General features: G+C 35.3%; 1 pseudogene; it reads left to right on the top strand.

Moving 5' to 3' along the window:
- Positions 1–8,439: 8,439 nt before the first annotated feature.
- LOC129391715 (uncharacterized) lies at positions 8,440–16,750 on the top strand (annotated as a pseudogene).
- Positions 16,751–19,530: the final 2,780 nt, after the last annotated feature.

Consider the following 19,530-nt stretch of genomic DNA (forward strand, 5'->3'; position numbering starts at 1 on the left):
ATGAATGGATAAAGAAGATGTGGCACATATATACAATGGAATATTACTCAGCCATAAAAAGAAACGAAATTGAGTTATTTGTAGTGAGGTGGATGGACCTAGAGTCTGTCATACAGAGTGAAGTAAGTCAGAAAGAGAAAAACAAATACTGTATGCTAACACATATATATGGAATCTAAAAATTAAAAATGGTTCTGAAGAACCTATGTGCAGGACAGGAATAAGGGAGCAGGCATAGTAATGGACTTGAGGATATGGGGAGTGGGAAGGGTAAGCTGGAACGAACTGAGAGAACGGCATGGGCATATATACACTACCAAATATATAAAAGATAGCTAGTGGGAAGCAGCCATGTAGCACAGGGAGATCAGCTCCGTGCTTTGTTACCACGTAGAGGGGTGGGATAGGGAGGGTGGGAGGGAGATGCAAGAGGGAGGGGATAAGGGGATATATGTATACGTAAAGCTGGTTCAGTTTGTTATACAGCAGAAACTAACACACCATTGTAAAGCAATTATACTCCAATAAAGATATTTAAAAATTAAAAATAAATAAAAATATCATTAAAAAAACAACTCTTTAAAACCTTTAGTTGTGTTGCATGGGAGGAAGGGTGGAGAAGAGATAATCTTTACTCCTTAGCCAGGTGCAAGACTGCTATACGTTCAGTTCCCTTTTCCTGGAATACCTGTCTTTCTTTCCTTCTGTCTCTCTGACACTTGTGAATACATCATGCCTATAGGATAGTGATAAAAAATATGTTTTATAAGCATGGTATAATAAAGACATTTTGCTTCCATATAGTATTTTATGTAAATCTAAAATCTATCGTGTTGACTATTTTCAGAATGACATGATATTCCTATAGATAAATTTTAGCATATTCTATCTACCATATTAAAATTCCAGAGTGTCTACACATATGAATATATATTTGAAAATGTGTAAAGGAGCAATAAGAACATTACTAAACTGTGGTTTCATTAATCTTCTAATATAAGACTGATTGCTGATTAATATAAATAATACCCTCTGACTCGAATTCACATGTTCGACAATGAGGAAAAGAATGACAGTATCAGACCTCAGAGGATTTTTTACAAAAACCATGCTTTTTCCAGTAGAGACTGCCTGGAAATGTTGCTTTCCTCAATTATCTAGAGAATAGTTTACAGTATATCTAGGGGCTTAGAGATTTTGTGAAAAACTTTCGTGTACATAGCCTTTGAGCATATTAGAGGTCTCTTGATTTCTGTGGTCTTGTCCTGGGCCAGACAAACCTCTGTTTTGGGAGTACATGGTATTAGTCCACAGGTTAGTAGGGATGTCTGAGTTCCAGTATTGGAATTATTTTTTTCTCATCCTATAGCCTTGGGTTGAATCATTTATGACATCTTGATTTCATTTCCATATGAAAGAAAACTGATAAGGTCACAGTATTATATAAGAGCCCTCTGAATGTCGATGTATATTTACATCCACTATTTAACAAGTGACCCAATAAAGGTAATGACACTCTGAGGTTCATCCATAATTGATCATTCAATGATACTTTCGATTAAAATATCAGTTACTTTTAAGGTTCAAGTTGGACTACAGAAGCAGTATAGTGAAGGAGTTATGTGTTACAGACTATATCCAGGATGCTTGAATTCAAATCTCCATTCCACCACTTGCTAGCTATGTGACTTTGCCAAAGGCACTCCATACTCTTCAGTTCAGATTCTTCATCTGTCCAAAGTGCTAATAATAGTATTTCCTTTATAGCGTTTTTGTGAGGAGTATATGAGGATATATATGTGTTTATGTATATACCTGTATATATGTATGTATGTATATACACGTATATATGTTACGTTAGTGTTATCTATTATTATTTCTAACTTTTTAAGTTATTTTCTAACTTTATTGTCTATTTATATTGTCTACTAGACATAAAATTTGTCATTATTTCATATTACTCCTTAATACTTCATATACAAAGCCATTTTTAAAAAATCCCCGAACTCCATTTTATGCTATTTTTTTTTTTACTAAAAGGATAAATCATAGGAAAATGTTATTTTGTGGAAAATCATTTCTGTTCTGCTGTTTAACATTGAAAAATATGCCTGTGTCTGCTGAGATAGGAGTTACCAAAGATCACTGAGTCTGACTGACCTAGTTTTCACTAAACACTGCAATGAATTCATAAAGTAAACTCACACCTCATGGCCCTCCACCATCCTTGTATGATGGCTTTTTCATAGGCTCACCTTACATTTCATGACCATTTCAACTTAGTACTTTTTTCAGGCATTTTTGAACCCATCAGTGGAAATGAGGGTTTTTTTCTTTTCCCCCTTCAGCTTACATCATTTTCTGAATTCCATTTTCAATTTATTTGTGAGAATCACAGTCCCAAAGAAGAAAAGGAACTTGAATTGGAGAGAAATTATATAGTTGTCCAAAAAGCATCTTCCAATGTTACTATCTTGTGTTCTTTGTGATTTGAAAGGCTTCTTGGGCATCATGCTATATATAAAGAAAACCAGTAAAGTGACAGGGAGTACGTTTTACATCAATGTAAAAAATAACTTTGCAATCAGAGTTATTTCCCAGTTTATTGGGTTGTCTTATGAAGTATGGTTTTTGAATAGACAAGTAAAGAAATGGAACCTAAAATTACTATTTTAGGAGGAGACCTTGTATTATGTAACCAAAACTATATACTCACTGTGACTAGTAAAACCAGTATTTAGATCATAGGCTTTGGTAAAAGAGAAACCTGGATTCAAACTGTAGCTCCACAAATTACTAGAGCCTATATTGCTTTGGGTAAGGCTTAATCTCTTTGACAGTCAACTACCTCTGTTTAATAAGGATTAAATTAATAGCTATCATAAGTCCTTGTGAAGATTAGGTAAGGTAATTTTGATTATTACATGGTATTTAGTAAGAGGAAAGTTCTTTTGCTTATTTTTTAATTTTTATTTTTGGTGTTTAAAGAAGATTCGCAAAATTCACGTTGCACCATATATCTTTTTTTTTGCACAAATACTAAAACTGTTAGGCATAAATTATGCTGGCCTTTCTATTCCTTAAATCATTGGTCTTTGATAAAAGTAGCAGAAGGCTCTAAGTGATATCCAGTGTTCAACAATTCACCCTAAAAATTGTATAGTTGAGCCCAGGTTCTGACAAACTGGGATGAGCTATTGCAGCTTGGCTTAAAATTCATTACTGTTTCTGTGAAAACAACAACAACTGTAACTGGTGATTTTGCAAAGACTGCCCCAAATTGAGCCTTCTTAAAGTTTGAATAAATGTCCTGAATTGTTTTCATGTCGTTACCTCTCACAGCTTAAACCACAGATTGAATGATTATTAAAGTAATAAAGCTTTGGAAAAAGGGGTCGAAAGTATTTACATTTAGAGGAGGAGAAGATCCAGTCTTTTATATGGTGTTTAATATGTGTTTATTAAAATGAGTTCAGAAGAATATTTTATTCTTAATGGAATAACTAGCTTAGTCTATCACTACATACATCATATTTTAGAGGTAAAGGAAGTTAAGGCTCTTTTAACTGGCCAAATCAATAATGGTCATGATGAAGATAATGATAGTGGTGATGATGGTGACAACAGTGGTCTTTTAAAGACTAACAAAGTGCTTTTCCCTGATTTTCAGTTAGTGTGCCTTGGATCCTTCATATTTTTCACAGGGTTATATGTTTTTAATGGCCTTGTTATTTTCAAATGTATAATAACCTGGCAGGTAGCCTACAAATATTTCCTAACTGAGAAATCGGAGGTGATTTTTCATTAAATGCATATAGCATGTTATTTGGAACCAGACAGAACTTAGTTACAATACTGGTCCTGCCACGTTTTGGGCCTGTGTCCTTGGTCAAATTACTTTATTTCAGAACTTCAGTTTCCTCGTCTGTAAAATGGTGATAAAAAGAATCTACTAGAGTTTTTGTTAGGATTAAATGGAATGATATGCAAAATAATCAGCATAATTTCTGGCACATTGTAACTACTTAGTAAATATTGAGTTTCATTTCTTTCATCATTTTCTATTCCTCTCCTACACTTGGAGGCAGTATAATGGAAAAAAAAAAAAAAAAAAAAGGTCCAGAGCCACAATGCAGGGTTTCAAATTTTACCTTTGCAATTACCACAACTTACAAGTCCTGTGACTTGGGCAAGTTATCTGAATTTTTTGTGCTTTAGTTTATTCAACTATAAAATGGGGAAGACCACAAAGGATTTTGTGAGAAGGAAATGTGATAATGTATGTAGAACACTTGAAGCAGTGCCTGGAACATGGCAAATGCTCCATAAATTGTGTTTTTATTAGTTCTAACATACACTCAGGTTTGTAGTGAATGAAATGCATACACCTTTTTGAATGTGAAATTATGGTCCAATTAATAGTGACTATGATGTTGAGTGATACATTTTATTGAAGGCAATAGTTGTGTTATCTAAGCATCAATTAGTATTCTTCAAGCTTTCTTAAAAATCGTTTACACATTCATTCAAAATAATAATAACAACAATGTGTTGGATGATTAAAGCTTATGGACAAATAAAATGAATGACAGCAATGTTATAAGGGACAGGAGGGAGAACTAGGGAATATTATGTTGTAAGTTACCTGTACTACCTATGAAGCGGTATAGTATTATTTGAAAGCAGACTAAGATTAGTTGTAAATGTATATTTCAATCTTCAGGAAAATCACCAAAATAATTAAAGCAAGAAGTAAAATTGATACTCTATGAAGGACAGAAAATGGAATCATATAAAATGTTTAAAACCAGAGAAGGCAGAAAAATAGGAAAATACACACAAAAGAAACAAAGAACAATGACAACATATAGAAAACAGTTTCAAGTGTGGTAGACATTAATCCAACCAGATCAATAATCATTTTAAATGTAAATGGTTAAATACACCAATTAAAAGACAGAGACTGTCAGAGTGGATCGAAAACAAGACCCTACTATATGTTGCTACAAGAAGCCCACTATATATGTAAAAACACAGCTATGTTAAAAGTAGAGATGGAAAAAGTTATATCAAGAGAAATTGGGAATAACTATATTAATTTCCTATAAGTCATATTTCATAATAAGAACAAGTATCATGGATAAAGAGGGGGTTTGCATAATGATAAAGGTATCAATTCTCTAGGAAGACATAACATAATGAAAATATGACTCTAAGAAGACATAAAAATCCTTAACCTGTATGAACCTAACATAACAACAGAGCATCAAAATATTTGTAGCAAAATCTGATAGAGCTGCAAGGAGAAACTGGCACATCCACTATCATATTTGGAGACGTCAACACTACTCTATCAGTAATTAGTATATCCAGCAGGCAGAAAACCTGGAACGATATAGTTGAACTGAACAGCACTGAACTGGATTTAATTGACATTTATAGAATTCTTCATCCAACAGTAGCACAATATGTATTCTTCATAAGCTCACATAAGACATTTACCATGATAGACCAAATTCTGGGCCATAAAAAAATAACAAATTTAAAAGAATAGAAATCATACAAAGCGTGTTCTCAGACCAGGCAATAGTTAAAATGGTAAGACATTCTGGAAAAGATAAAACCATAGACAGTAAAAAGATCATTTGGCTGCTAGGGTTTCTGAAGGAAGGAGGAAGGAATGGATTAGTTGGCACACAGGGCATTTTTCTGAATGACCCTGTAATGGTAGATATATGATATACATTTGTCAAAACTCATAGAAATGTACAACACAAACAGTGAACACTAATGTAAACTATGGGCTTCAGTTAAAAGTAATATATCAATATTGGTTAGTCAATTGTAACAAATGTACCACTCTAATAGAAGATGTTAATAATAGGGGAAACTGCTAGGGAAGGGAGGTATATGGGAACTCCCTGCACTATCTCTTCAATTTTTTCTAAGCTTAACACTGCTTTAAAAAAGTCTCCTAATTAAAAAAAATCACTTATACACGGTATCCTTTCTTTAGAAATGATTGCCTGAGAGATATCAGTGGGAATTTAATGAAAATCAGGTATGAATATTATTCATCACCTTTCTATGCCTGGAAAGATTTTCTCTAGTGCTTTACCAAAATCCCAGTGATTATTGAATAGAAACTCCTAGACCTTTCATTTTAACACACGTTTATACAGCATTTATTGCCTTAACCCTTAAGGACTGAAGAAAAATGCTAACAAAATATACAACCAAATAAAATAAAGATAGTGTTGTTATCTGGGGGGGCATATGGACCATGAGTAAAGGAATGGCTAGGAGTCTGGCCATGGTATGTAAACAAATATAAGGACACCAGCCTTGAGAAGACAACTATGTGCACACATACGTACACACACACGCGGACACAAGATAAAAGTCCAAATATTTTATTTTCTGACATTTGAAAAAAAATCAATATCTATGAAATTATATGCCTGTCTTCATGTATAAATTTTTTAGTCCATGAAACATTTTGTAAAAATAGAAAACTTATGTCAATATCAGAGTGAAAACAGGAACCTAGTAAGAGGACCAGAAAGCCAGAGAACCACAGCCACATTTTTAAAAATATCAGCTTTACGGAGATATAATTCATATACCATACAATTCACAGATTTAAAGTACACAATTCAATGGTTTTTAAAATATCTGCTCTTCTCCACAACATGGAACTGTAGAAAAGGCTTTCTTGTTGATGAATAGAGCCGACTATCACACATATTTGCAAACTGGTTTAGGATGATACAAGGAATCTCAAAGTATTCACTTGCTTTAAGGAATTCCAGGACGAGTATTGCTGCCAGGTACCTGAGAGATGCAAACACAAATCTTCGCTGGAACAAGGTGCTTTTACCCCACAATATCAAGGAATTTCTGTATACATTTCTATGGCTGCTTTAACAAATTACTACAAATTTAGTGGCCTAAAACAACACAGATTTATCTTAAAGTTCTATAGATTAGATGAGACTAGAAGAAGCTATAGCTATAGAGTCTATGTATTAGAAGTCCAACACTAGTCTCTCTAGGCAAAAGCCATTCCCTTGCCTTTTCCATGGGCTAGACGGTACCTATGTTCCTTGGCCCATGAACATTTAAAGTCAGCAGTCTTGCATCTCTTTGGCCATTTCTTTCTGACTATTCTTTCTGACAGTCGCATCTTCTCAATATCTTCTTTTGCCTCACTCTTCCAGTTTTAGAGACCTTGTGTGATTACATTAGGCCCACCTGATTAAATCATAGTACTATCCCTATTTTCAATTCAGCTGATTAGCAGCCTTAATTCCATTTTCAATCTTAATTGCCCATTGTCACGTAACCTAACATATTCATAGGTGCCAAAGATTAGGATGTGGACATCATTGTGGATTACAAAAATTCTCAATATTAACAGTTTTTTCAGTGCCAATAAGCATTGCACAGCCAAGAATAACCTAACATGTATGTTGTTATGAAGAAGAATAAACATAAATAAACATATGTAACAGAAATGGAGTAAAACAGTAAACTCCCTATGTTGGAATGATCAGATATTATAAAACAACTATGGTTATTATACAATATAACACATAAATTTGGAATTGTCAGGAAATAGGAAATCATAAACAGATCTAGCAAATTTACCAAAGGAAAGGACTTCTAGAAATGAAATATACAGTAAATATAAAAGAAAAATGTATATTCTTTTAATAAAAGCAGATCAGGTAATTCAGACCAGCAATAATGCTGGGAACAAGTAGAAGGTCTGGACAACATTTTTAAATTGTTTTAAGTCACCACAGAATTAATAGGGCAGTGAAGAATTTCAGGGCCAATACTCAGGAGAAGAAACAAACCCAGAGAGGAGACCATAGGATTGAAGGTGTTTTCCAACCACGGGCATCTACCTACTATGGAAGATGCTACTGAGAGCTAAAAAGCCTGGCATTTTAGCCTCTCAGTAAGGCCTTTACAGTGTGACCTTGACTGAAAATTTAAGCTTATCTCCCTTTACTCCCATAATATAGTGCCAAGCATTTACGCACTAATGGGAAAACTGTTAAATTGAATGGTGGTTATACTTCTGCCTCAGGTTTTACCTATTATTAGTTTCATGTCCAAGCACGTTTACTAATTACACTAAAATTCACTGGAAATAAGAAGCAGGCAACGTTAGATGAGCTCTGGTTGTATGACTGTAAGGAAAATGACTAATTCAATTTCTTACATTCTGATATCGGTTGTGATCTGGATCCTTATTAAAATTGTAACACAGAATTCACCATTATACTAAGCAAACTACCAGCCATTTTATACAATTTGTTGTAGGAGCTGGTGTCTCCATGGGTCTGCTTATCTACCATGATGCCTGGAAGCCAAATGTAGTCATTTGGTCAAGATCTATTAGTCATCTGCATCAGTGAAGCGCAAATCATGGTGATGAGAAAAATCCAGGATCTTGAGGGGTCTCTAGAGAGCCAAGCTCAAGGGTAAGTAAATTTCTTTTAAAAAATCAAATAACAACTTTATTTGATTAGGATGCTGACAAACTGTTGATAAAATTTTGATTATTGTTGTTTGTTTTATGTAACTAAATGGGAAAACATCATGGTGGATTGTTTTCACTGTATTCATTTGAACATGGCTAATATCTTGATATTATAATTTAGAAAATTGTATTTTTAACAGCACATTGAAAGTTAATCTTTTCTGATACTAATTATGATTATAGATAAATGAAGGGCTAAAAAATCCAACATTGTATTACCAAATTGAAAAAAAAATAGTATAAATTTTTCCCCCTCTTGGTTTGAGCATTAATCAAATTTCAATTAGACAATCTTCAATAAGTCCTAAACTCAGTTAATTATTAAGCTTTTTTTTCTTTTTGAAGATAATGAAATATTTGTTTCTTGCTTTTGGTTTAAAACAATTTGAAATTTGAGGATTTTGCTGCCAACAGATTTTAAAAAGGAAATGCAGCTGTCTTCATAAATAATTAAACATCATTATGACTGATCTTTTCCTGGAGTGAATGTACTTTAAATTTCTTATTTTCCTAACAGATCCATTTGATGCTGAATGGTTTCCAGTTATGATCAGCCTGATATATTTTTTAAATCTGAAAGAGAGTTGTGCATTTGAATATTCTGATTATTTATAAGGAGTAACATAGTATATCATATTATCCAAAGATGGTCTCTCTAGAACCAATATCTTTTGTTTCTGGAAAGCAAAACAAAGAAAATCTCAGTTAATATAAAGAAAGTCAGAATCTCTGGATGACTATTGAAGACTATGCAGTTGTCCTGCATTCTTTACAGAAAAATCCAATACCCTACCCTCTTTACCATGGTTGATATCTTCTTCTGCTTCTCCATGCCCATTTTCAAGGTTCCCCTCATTTTCAAGTCTCCTCCTGTGCCAAGTTCAGAACCTACAAAGCTAGTTATGTCGTGATCTCCACTCTCAAAGAGTTCATGAACTAGGAAAGTATTTGATCTTGGCTACACATTAAAATCATCTGGAGTGCATTTATAAAAATCCCAATGTCAAGATCACACTCCAGGACAATTAAATCAGTACTTTTGAAAGTATCCCAGGTGCCTCCAATGTATTGTCAAAGTTGAATAGCACTCGCTAGATCAGTGGTTCTCAAATTATAGAGGTATGTTTGTATTAACTACAGAGCTGGTCAGAACATAGATTACTGGGTAACACTGGAATTTCTGATTCAGTCATCTGTGGTAGGCTTTAGAAATTTTTATTTTTAACAGTTTACTAAATGATAGATCCCTGGTTCTCAATCCTACATGAACATTACAATGACCTGAGATGCTAAAAAACAAAACAACAGAAACAACAACAACAAAATACAGCAATGCCTATTCCCTACCCACAGAAATTCTGGTTTAACTGGTCTGAGATGGAAACCAAGCATCAGTTTTTAAGAGTTCCTTAGATGATTTTCATGCCCCTCCAGCTTTGAGTACAAGTACTCTTTCTGAACCAAAAGATGTCAAGCTCCAATGGCAAATTTGAATCACCTTGGAAAAATTTTCAAGATTCTGCTATCTAGGTCACACCTCAGACAAATAAAAATTAGGTTCTTTTGTGGTGGGACTTTGGCATTATTTTTTAAATGGCTCCCCATGTGATTCCACTACACAGCTGAGGTGGAAGACGGAGACATATGCATACATACATGGTAAAAAGATGTAATGGAATATAATGAAGGAAATGGAGGTGTGCATTAAGAAAACACACCAGCTCATCATGGTCACATTAGTAAAAGCTCCCAAAAAATAGATGCTTCAAATTAATCTTGATGAAGTTAGCCAGATGGATGGGTGCTCTAGATCCATTTGTCAATTCACCAAAAAACATTTAGCCCAATACCTTTAGCTGTCCCGTTAGCTATCCTAAATTAAAATTTCATCTAGGGACTTATTTTTGTATTTATAATAGTTATTAATCTGCCTTATTTCATTTTATAGATGTACAGATTTATATCCTGTGGATGTCTTTTTTCCTTTTTTTAATTAAAAAATATATACGTGGGGACGATAGCTGCCTAAATGCGTGTCTCTACTGCCCTTTTCTCTGGATATTGATCTGGTTATCTCTCCTGAGTGGAGCAGCCCCTGGACTAAGGAAGCAAGTGGCCTAGGTGGTGTAAACAAGGCCTTGGGTTCTGCTGGGCCCAAATGGAGAGGGGCTGTGAAGAACTTTTTTACCTTCATTTATACTAATTTTTATAAAATGCAAAACTGTAGTGATATAAAGCAGGTTGGTGGTTGCCTGGAACCAAGATAAGGGTGGGGATTAATTGCAAAGGTGCAGGAGGGAACTTTTGGGGATGACTGAAATATTCTAAAACTGGGTTATTGTAATGGTGTAACCCACATACACTTCACAAAACTCATCTAACTGTAAATTCAAAATGGTTTAATGATATTGTTAATAAATAATGCCTCAGAAAAGGTGTAAAAATGATAAAGAATTTATGGTAACTGACAAGCTGATTGTTAATTTATATGGAAAAAAATTTCAAGAATAGTTCATGCAATTTTAAAGAAAAAACAAAAAATAATAGAAAAAAATGAAAGGACTTACCCTATCAGACAGTAAATCCTCTTACAATAATAAAGTAATTAAGATAGGATGGTGCTGGTATAAGCAAAATATAGACCAATGGAAAAGCATAGTGGATGCAGAAACAGACTCTCACATACAGAATCAACTAATTTATGAGAAAGGTGTCACTGCAGTATGATGCGGGAAGGATTATCTTTCAATAAATGGTACTGAGAAAATTGGAAATACAACACATAAACATACACACACACACAAACACACACTCATCAAACCATATACAATAATCAGTTTTGATCAGTTGCAGAACTAAATGTGAAAAAAGCATAAGTAATCTATGATATACAAATTCAGGCAGTAGTTTTCCTTGAGGGGAAGGCATCTGGGGTGCTGACCGTTTATGGTTTTTATTTCTTCATGTAGGTTCTGGTTAAACAGATGTGTTCAATTAGTGAATATTCATTGAGCTGTATCCTTAATAATTTTGCATTTGGGTATGTATGTAAACTTTAATAATAAAGTAGAACAAAGAAAAATATAGAGGTTAAAAATGAAGAGATAAATAAAAGTATTAATAAATATGAAAAATATTTTATCAAAGTATAATTTTAACTACAATAAATAGTGAAAGCCACATCAAGCAATAATAAAATATATAGTTTACATGGAAGCTCTGACAATCAAAATATGTATGTATCAAATCACATAGAAGTTAAATAAAGCAAAAATCATTACAAATGCCAGGAGAATTGAAAACAATGCAGTTTTACTTGAACATTGGAGTATGCTTCTTCCATAATCAAATAGACCTATCAGATAAAAAATAAATAATATAGAGTGATCTCTATATTGTTTATATATATATATATATATATATATATATAATTTTTTTTGACTGCACCTCACAGCATGTGGGATCTTTGTTCCCCAATCAGGGATTGAACCTGCATCCCCTGCATCCCTGCATTGGAAGCTCGGAGTCTTAACCACTGGACTGCCTGGGAAGTCCCTATATTGTATATTATAATACAATAATACACATTACATCTATGCACACATATATAATGTGTGTATATATATTAATGTATTGTAATCACATAACTTGATTCATGAGAAAATAATATGTATTGTGTGGGCCAAAAAGTGCTTCGGTTTTTAAGTAAAAATAAAAGACATATTTTTCATTTTCACAGAGAACTTTATTGAACAATGTATTCACCCTTTTGTTCCACTACCTTCTGCCACTTTTCAGGCAACTTCATAATTCTGTCTTCCCAAAACTTTTTATCTTTTTGAGCAAAGAACTGTTCCAGGTGCCTTTTACAGTCTTCCAGGGAATTGAAATTTTTTCCATTAAGAGAATTTTGTAAAGACCGAAATAAATGGAAATCCAAAGGTGCAATGTCTGTGGATACGGCAGATGAATCAGAACTTCCTAGCCAAGCTGTAACAGTGTTTGCCTGGTCATCAAAGAAACATGCGGTCTTGCGTTATTCTGATGCAAGATTATGTGTTTTCTGTTGACTAATTCTGGACGCTTTTCATCAAGTGCTGCTTTCAGTTGGTCTAATTGGGAGCAGTACTTGTCAGAATTCATCGTTTGGTTTTCAGGAAGGCGCTTATAATAGAGGACTCCCTTCCAATCCCACCATATACACACCATCACCTTCTTTGAATGAAGACCGGACTTTGGTGTGGTTGGTGGTGGTTCATTTCGCTTGCCCCACCATCTCTTCCATTCCACATTATTGAACAGTATCCACTTTTCATTGCCCGGCACAATCTGTTTTAAAAACGGAACATTTTCATTACATTCCAGTAGAGAATCACATGCGGAAACATGGTCAAGAAGGTTTTTTTCGCTTCACTTATGTGGAACCCAAACATCAAAGCGATGAACATAACCAAGCTGGTGTAAATGATTTTCAACACTTGATTTGGATATTTTGAGTATGTTGGCTATCACCCGTGTGGTATAACGTTTATCGTTCTTAAGTATTTTTTCGATTTGATCTCTATTAACTTCAACTGGTCTATCCGACCGTGGAGCATGGTCCAGTGAAAAACCTCCAGCACGAAACTTCTCAAACTACTTTTGACATGTTTGATCAGTCATAGCACCTTCTCCATATACTGCACAAATCTTTTTGTGTGTTTCAGTTGCATTGTTACCTTTCTTGAACTAATAAAGCATAATATGCCGAAAATGTTGCTTTTTTCTTCCATCTTCAATATTAAAATGGCTACACAAAAATTCACCAATTTTGATGTCTTTTTTTTAAATGTACGCTGATATGACAGCCATCACATACAATCTAACAAAATTGTTTCGAATGAAGTTAAAGACAATTAAGTGCTACTAGAGCCATCTTACAGAAAAAACGAACGAACATTTTGGCCCACCCAATATTTGAATATTTATAAAAGTAATCACTTAGCAACAAAATAAACCTTAAAAAAGATTGTAAAATTCTTTTCATGTCACATTCTCTAATGATAATCCAATAAAATTTGAAATACACAATAAGAAAAAGGTAAAGTTGAAAAAATAATACTTAATGAAGAAAGCATACTAAGAATGCCTTAAAGAGGAAATCAGTATGAATATACAAAACATCTTGAAGGGAATGAATTGTAGATCTTTTCATAGTATTATGTGATCCACCTAAATCTATACTAACTGGAAAAATCTTCATTATTAAAGAAGAAATACAAGATTAATGAAAGAGTACAAATTAGCAGAAAATCTAAATGTATTATTCTATTTAAAACTTCTGTATTGTTTTTTTAAAAAACTACCAAACCTATATATTTCTTTTTAAAACTTCTGTATTGTTTAAAAAACACTCCCAAGCTTATATCCCTCCTTAATATTTTTATATTTCTCTTGATTTTTAAACTTTATATCCATTTGAATTTATTTTTTTAAGGTATGAGGTAGGGATTCTGCCTCATTTTTATTTAAATTGATACACATTTCAGACAGTATCATTTTAAATAAAAATAATTTTCTCCTGCTGAATTGACATATTATTTAGATTACATATTAAATTCTCAATTTGCACTGGGATATTTCTGCACTTCATAGTTGAAAGGACTTGAAAGATGCAGAGTTGGTGATTCCCATCACAACCTCACTCAACTACCTATTTGACCTGTATAGAATACAGATGGATCTTGGATAATGACAGTGGATTTTCACAAGCTTAACCAGGTGGTAACTCCAATTATAGCCCAGATGTGATTTCATTGCTTGAGCAAATTAAAACATCCCCTGGAACTTGGTATGCAGTTATTCATCTGGCAAATGCCTTTTTCTCTATCCCTGTCAATAAGGCACTGCAGAAGCAGTATGCCAGCAACACACTTTACTGTCCTATCTTAAGGATATAGCAATTCTCCAGGGCTATGTTGTAATTTAGTTTGTAGGAATCTTGATCACCTTTTTTCTTCACACTGGTCCATTATATTGATGACATTATGCTGACTGGATCTACTGAGCAAGAAATAGAAACTACACTATATTTATTGGTAAGACCTTTGTATGTCAGAGAATGGGAAATACATCCAATAAAAGTTCAGAGGCCTTTTATCTCAGTGAAATTTCTAGGAGTCCATTAGTGTGGGGCATGTTGAGATATCTCTTCTAAGGTGAATGAGTTGTTGCATCTGTCCCATCCTACATCCAAAAAAGAGGCACAATGCCGAGTGGATTGTGGAGGCAACATATTCCCCATTTAGATGCGTTACTCCAGTCCATTTACCAAGTGACCCCAAAAGGTACTAGTTTTGAATGGGGCCCAGAACAACAAAAAAAGGCTCTGCAACAGGTCCAGGCTGCTGTGCAAACTACTCTGCTGCTTGGGTCATATGATCCAGGCGATACCGTGGTGCTTGAATTGTCAGTGCCAGATAGGGATGCTTTCTGGGGCCTCTGGCGAGCCCCTTTAGGTGAAGTTCAATGTAAGCCCTTAGGATTTTGAGCAAAGCCTTACCACCCTCTGTGGAAAACTACTCCACTTTTGAGAAACAGATCTTGGCTTGTTACTGGGCCTTAGTAGAACATGAATGCTTAACTATGGGCCACGAGTTTCCATGCAACCTGAGCTGCCCATCATGAACTGAGTGTTATATGACCCACCATGTCATACAGTCAGGCATGAACAGCAGCGCTCCATCATGAAATGCAAGTGATATATACATGATTGGGCTTGAGCAACCACTGAAGGTACAAGTAAGTTACATGAAGAAGTGGCCCAAATTCCCATGGTCCCTACTCCTATTACACTACCTTCTTTCTCCCGGGCTACACCTTTGACCTCATAGGAAGTTCCCTACGATCAGTTGAGGGAGGAAAGGAAGACTTGAGCTTGGTTTATAGTTGCTTTTGTATGATATGCAAGCAACACCTGCAGCACTACAACCTGTTTCTGGGACATCCCTGAAGGAAGTGGTGACAGGAAGTCCACCCAGTGGGCAGAACTCTGAGCAGTGTACCTGATTGTTCACTTTTCCTGGAAAGGGAAATGGCCAGATGTATTATTTTATATGGTTTATGATCTGTGGCCAATGGTTTGGCTGGATGATCAAGGACATGGAATGAACATGATTGGAAAATTGGTGACAGGGAAATTTGGGGAAGAGGTATATGGATAGAAGTCTCTGCATGGGGAAAAATGTGAAGATATTTGTGTTCCATGTGAATAACTCACCAAAGGGTGACCTCAGCAAAGGAGGATTTTAGTAAGTGGATAGGATTACCTGCTTGTGGATACTAGTTGGTCTCTTTCCCAGACATCCCTGTCATCACCCAATGGGCTCATGAAAAGAAATGGCTATGGTGGCAGGGATGGAGGTTTTACACAGGCTCAGCAACGTTGTCTTCCACTCACCGCTACCGAGGGCTTTTCTGCCAGTGGCATAGACCACACCGAGATCCTGATATGGCACAATTTCCCAGGACAATCAGCCATCTACCTGGTGGCAAGTTGATTGCATTGGATCACTTCTATCAGGGAAAAGGCAGCATTTTGTTCTTACTGGAATAGAAACTCTGGACATGGACTTGCCTTCCCTGCATGCAGTGCTTCTGCCAAAGCTACCGTGTAGCCTTATAGAATGCCCTTATCCACTATCATGGTATTCTACACAGCATTGTTTCTGATAAAGGAACTCAGTGGCAAATGAAGTGTAGTAATAAGCCCATGTTCACAGAATTCACTGGTCTTACCATGTTCCCCACCACTCAGAAGCAGCTAGCTTGACAGAATGATGGAATGACCTTTTGAAGGCTGAGTTACAGTACCAGTTAGGTGGCAACACCTTGCATGGCTGGGCCAGAGTTCTCCAGAAGGTTGTATATACTCTGAATCAACACCTAATATACGGTGCTATTTCTCCCATAGCCAAGATTCACAAGTTCTGGAATTAAGGGATGAAAATGAGGGTGGCACCACTCACTATTATCTCTAGCGACCCACTAGTAAAATTTTTGCTGTATGTTCCTGTGACTTTATGCTGTACTGACCTAGAGGTCTTGTCTCCAAATGGAGGAATGCTTCCACCAAGAGTTACAACAGAGATTCCATTGAACTGGAACTTAAGAATGCTGCCTGGCCACTTTGGACTCGTCATGCGTTTGAATCAATAGGCAAAGAAGGGAGTTACTGTGCTGGCTGGGGTGACTGATCTTGTCCACCAAGAGGAAATTGACTACTACTTCACAAAGGAGGCAAGGAAGTCTATGTTTGGATTATAGGAGGTTTTTTAGGGCATCTCTTATCATTATCATGCCCTGTGATTAAAGTCGACGTATAACTACAAGGACCTAATACAGGCAGGACTTTTAATGGCCGAGACCCTTCAGGAATAAGGATTTGGATCATCCCACCAGGTAAAGCTCCATAAGCAGCTGAGGTATTTGCTAAAAGCAAAGGGAATATGGAATGGGTAGTGGATGAAGATAATTATAAATACCAGCTATGACCAGCTACAAGAGGGAGGACTGTAATTGTCATGAGTATTTTCTCCTTATTTTACTATGAATATTTGCATGTGTGTGTTTATATACCTACAGATGTCTATATCAATATCTTTATATATACATCATATATCTTTCTTCCCTCTCTTATTCCCTTTTCATTTAACATTAGATGTGTTGACTTTATTGACTTTATATTATAATATTTAAGTATTGTTAATTTTACACCATAGTACTTAAGGTATGGGATATCAAGAAGAATAGACATCACTCAGGGACTTTATATCCTCTTCTAGGGAAAGTGTAGTGCATATTTGGTTGTGATGCCAAAAGTCGGCCTCTGTACACTGGCACTGAATTGAATCTTGGAGACAGAGTTTGGGTGAAGTAGAAGAGAATAGCTTTACTGCTTTGCCTGGAAAAGGGGGCCATGGGGGGTGGGGCTAATGCCCTTAAAACTGTGTGTCCAAGTCCGGAGAGGGGGGTTGTGAGGAGTCTTATAGTCAAGAGGTAGGGTTGCTGATAAGGATCAGGGTGACTGCAGGGCCTGCATTCCTTCAATCCGGAGATCATCTGGCATCAGGTGGTTTCATGATGGGCTTCTGTGGTTCTCGAAGTCATCAAACTGTGACCTTCTCTCTGGAATGAAGAATGCTTCATCAAGTAGTTAACATGTAATAAAACCCAGGACTATTATTGGACCCCTTTGCCAGGCTTATTATTTATATATTAGAGCTAAGATTGCTATAAACCAAACACAAAGACTGTTGCAGTCTTTGCTGGGACCACTTAATTGACAAAGCTATCACAGTGCTTAAGAAAGGGTAAGGTCCCCTTCAATTTGTTAATACGGTGTATCACATTGATTGATTTGTGTATATTGAAGAATCCTTGCATTCCTGGGGTAAACCCCACTTGATCATGGTGTATGATCCTTTTAAGGTGCTGTTGGATTCTGTTTGCTCGTATTTTGTTGAGGATTTTTGCATGTATGTTCATCAGTCTGCTATCTTTTGGAAGAGTTTGAGAAGGATAGGTGTTAGCTCTTCTCTAAATGTTTGATAGAATTCGCCTGTGAAGCCGTCTGGTCCTGGGCTTTTGTTTGTTGGAAGATTTTTAATCACAGTTTCAATTTCAGTGCTTGTGATTGGTCTGTTCATATTTTCTATTTCTTCCTGGTTCAGTCTCGGCAGCTTGTGCATTTCTAAGAATTTGTCCATTTCTTCCAGGTTGTCCATTTTATTGGCATACAGTTGTTTGTAGTAATCTCTCATAATCTTTTGTATTTCTGCAGTGTCAGTTGTTACGTCTCCTTTTTCATTTCTAATTCTATTGATTTGAGTCTTCTCCCTTTTATTCTTGATGAGTCTGGCTAATGGTTTATCAATTTTATTTATCTTCTCAAAGAACCAGCTTTTAGTTTTATTGATCTTTGCTATTGTTTCCTTCATTTCTTTTTCATTTATTTCTGATCTGATCTTTATGATTTCTTTCCTTCTGCTAAATTTGGGGTTTTTTTGTTCTTCTTTCTCTAGTTGCTTTAGGTGCAAAGTTAGGTTGTTTATACGAGATGTTTCCTGTTTCTTAAGGTGGGATTGTATTGCTATAAACTTCCCTCTTAGAACTGCTTTTGCTGCATCCCATAGGTTTTGGGTCGTCGTGTCTCCATTGTCATTTGTTTCTAAGTATTTTTTGATTTCCTCTTTGATTTCTTCAGTGATCACTTCGTTATTAAGTAGTGTATTGTTTAGCCTCCATGTGTTTTTATTTTTTACAGATCTTTTCCTGTAATTGATATCTAGTCTCATAGCGTTGTGGTCAGAAAAGATACTTGATATGATTTCAATTTTCTTAAATTTGCCAAGGCTAGATTTGTGACCCAATATATGATCTATCCTGGAGAATGTTCCATGAGCACTTGAGAAAAGTGTGTATTCTGTTGTTTTTGGATGGGATGTCCTATAAATATCCATTAAGTCCATCTTGTGTAATGTATCATTTAAAGCTTGTGTTTCTTTATTTATTTTCATTTTGGATGATCTGTCCATTGGTGAAAGTGGGGTGTTAAAGTCCCCTACTATGATTGTGTTACTGTCGATTTCCCCTTTTATGGCTGTTAGTATTTGCCTTATGTATTGAAGTGCTCCTATGTTGGGTGCATAAATATTTACAATTGTTATATCTTCTTCTTGGATCCATCCCTTGATCCTTATGTAGTGTCCTTCTTTGTCTCTTGTAATAGCTTTTGTTTTAAAGTCTATTTTGTCTGATATGAGAATTGTGAAGTTAAGTCAGAAAGAGAAAAACAAATACCGTATGCTAACACATATTACACTTCCCTCTTAGAACTGCTTTTGCTGCATCCCATAGGTGTTGGGTTGTCGTGTTTTCATTGTCATTTGTTTCTAGGTATTTTTTGATTTCCTCTTTGATTTCTTCAGTGATCTCTT

The sequence above is a fragment of the Physeter macrocephalus genome, chromosome 21 (genome assembly GCF_002837175.3).
Source record: "Physeter macrocephalus isolate SW-GA chromosome 21, ASM283717v5, whole genome shotgun sequence".
Taxonomy (NCBI): domain Eukaryota; kingdom Metazoa; phylum Chordata; class Mammalia; order Artiodactyla; family Physeteridae; genus Physeter; species Physeter macrocephalus.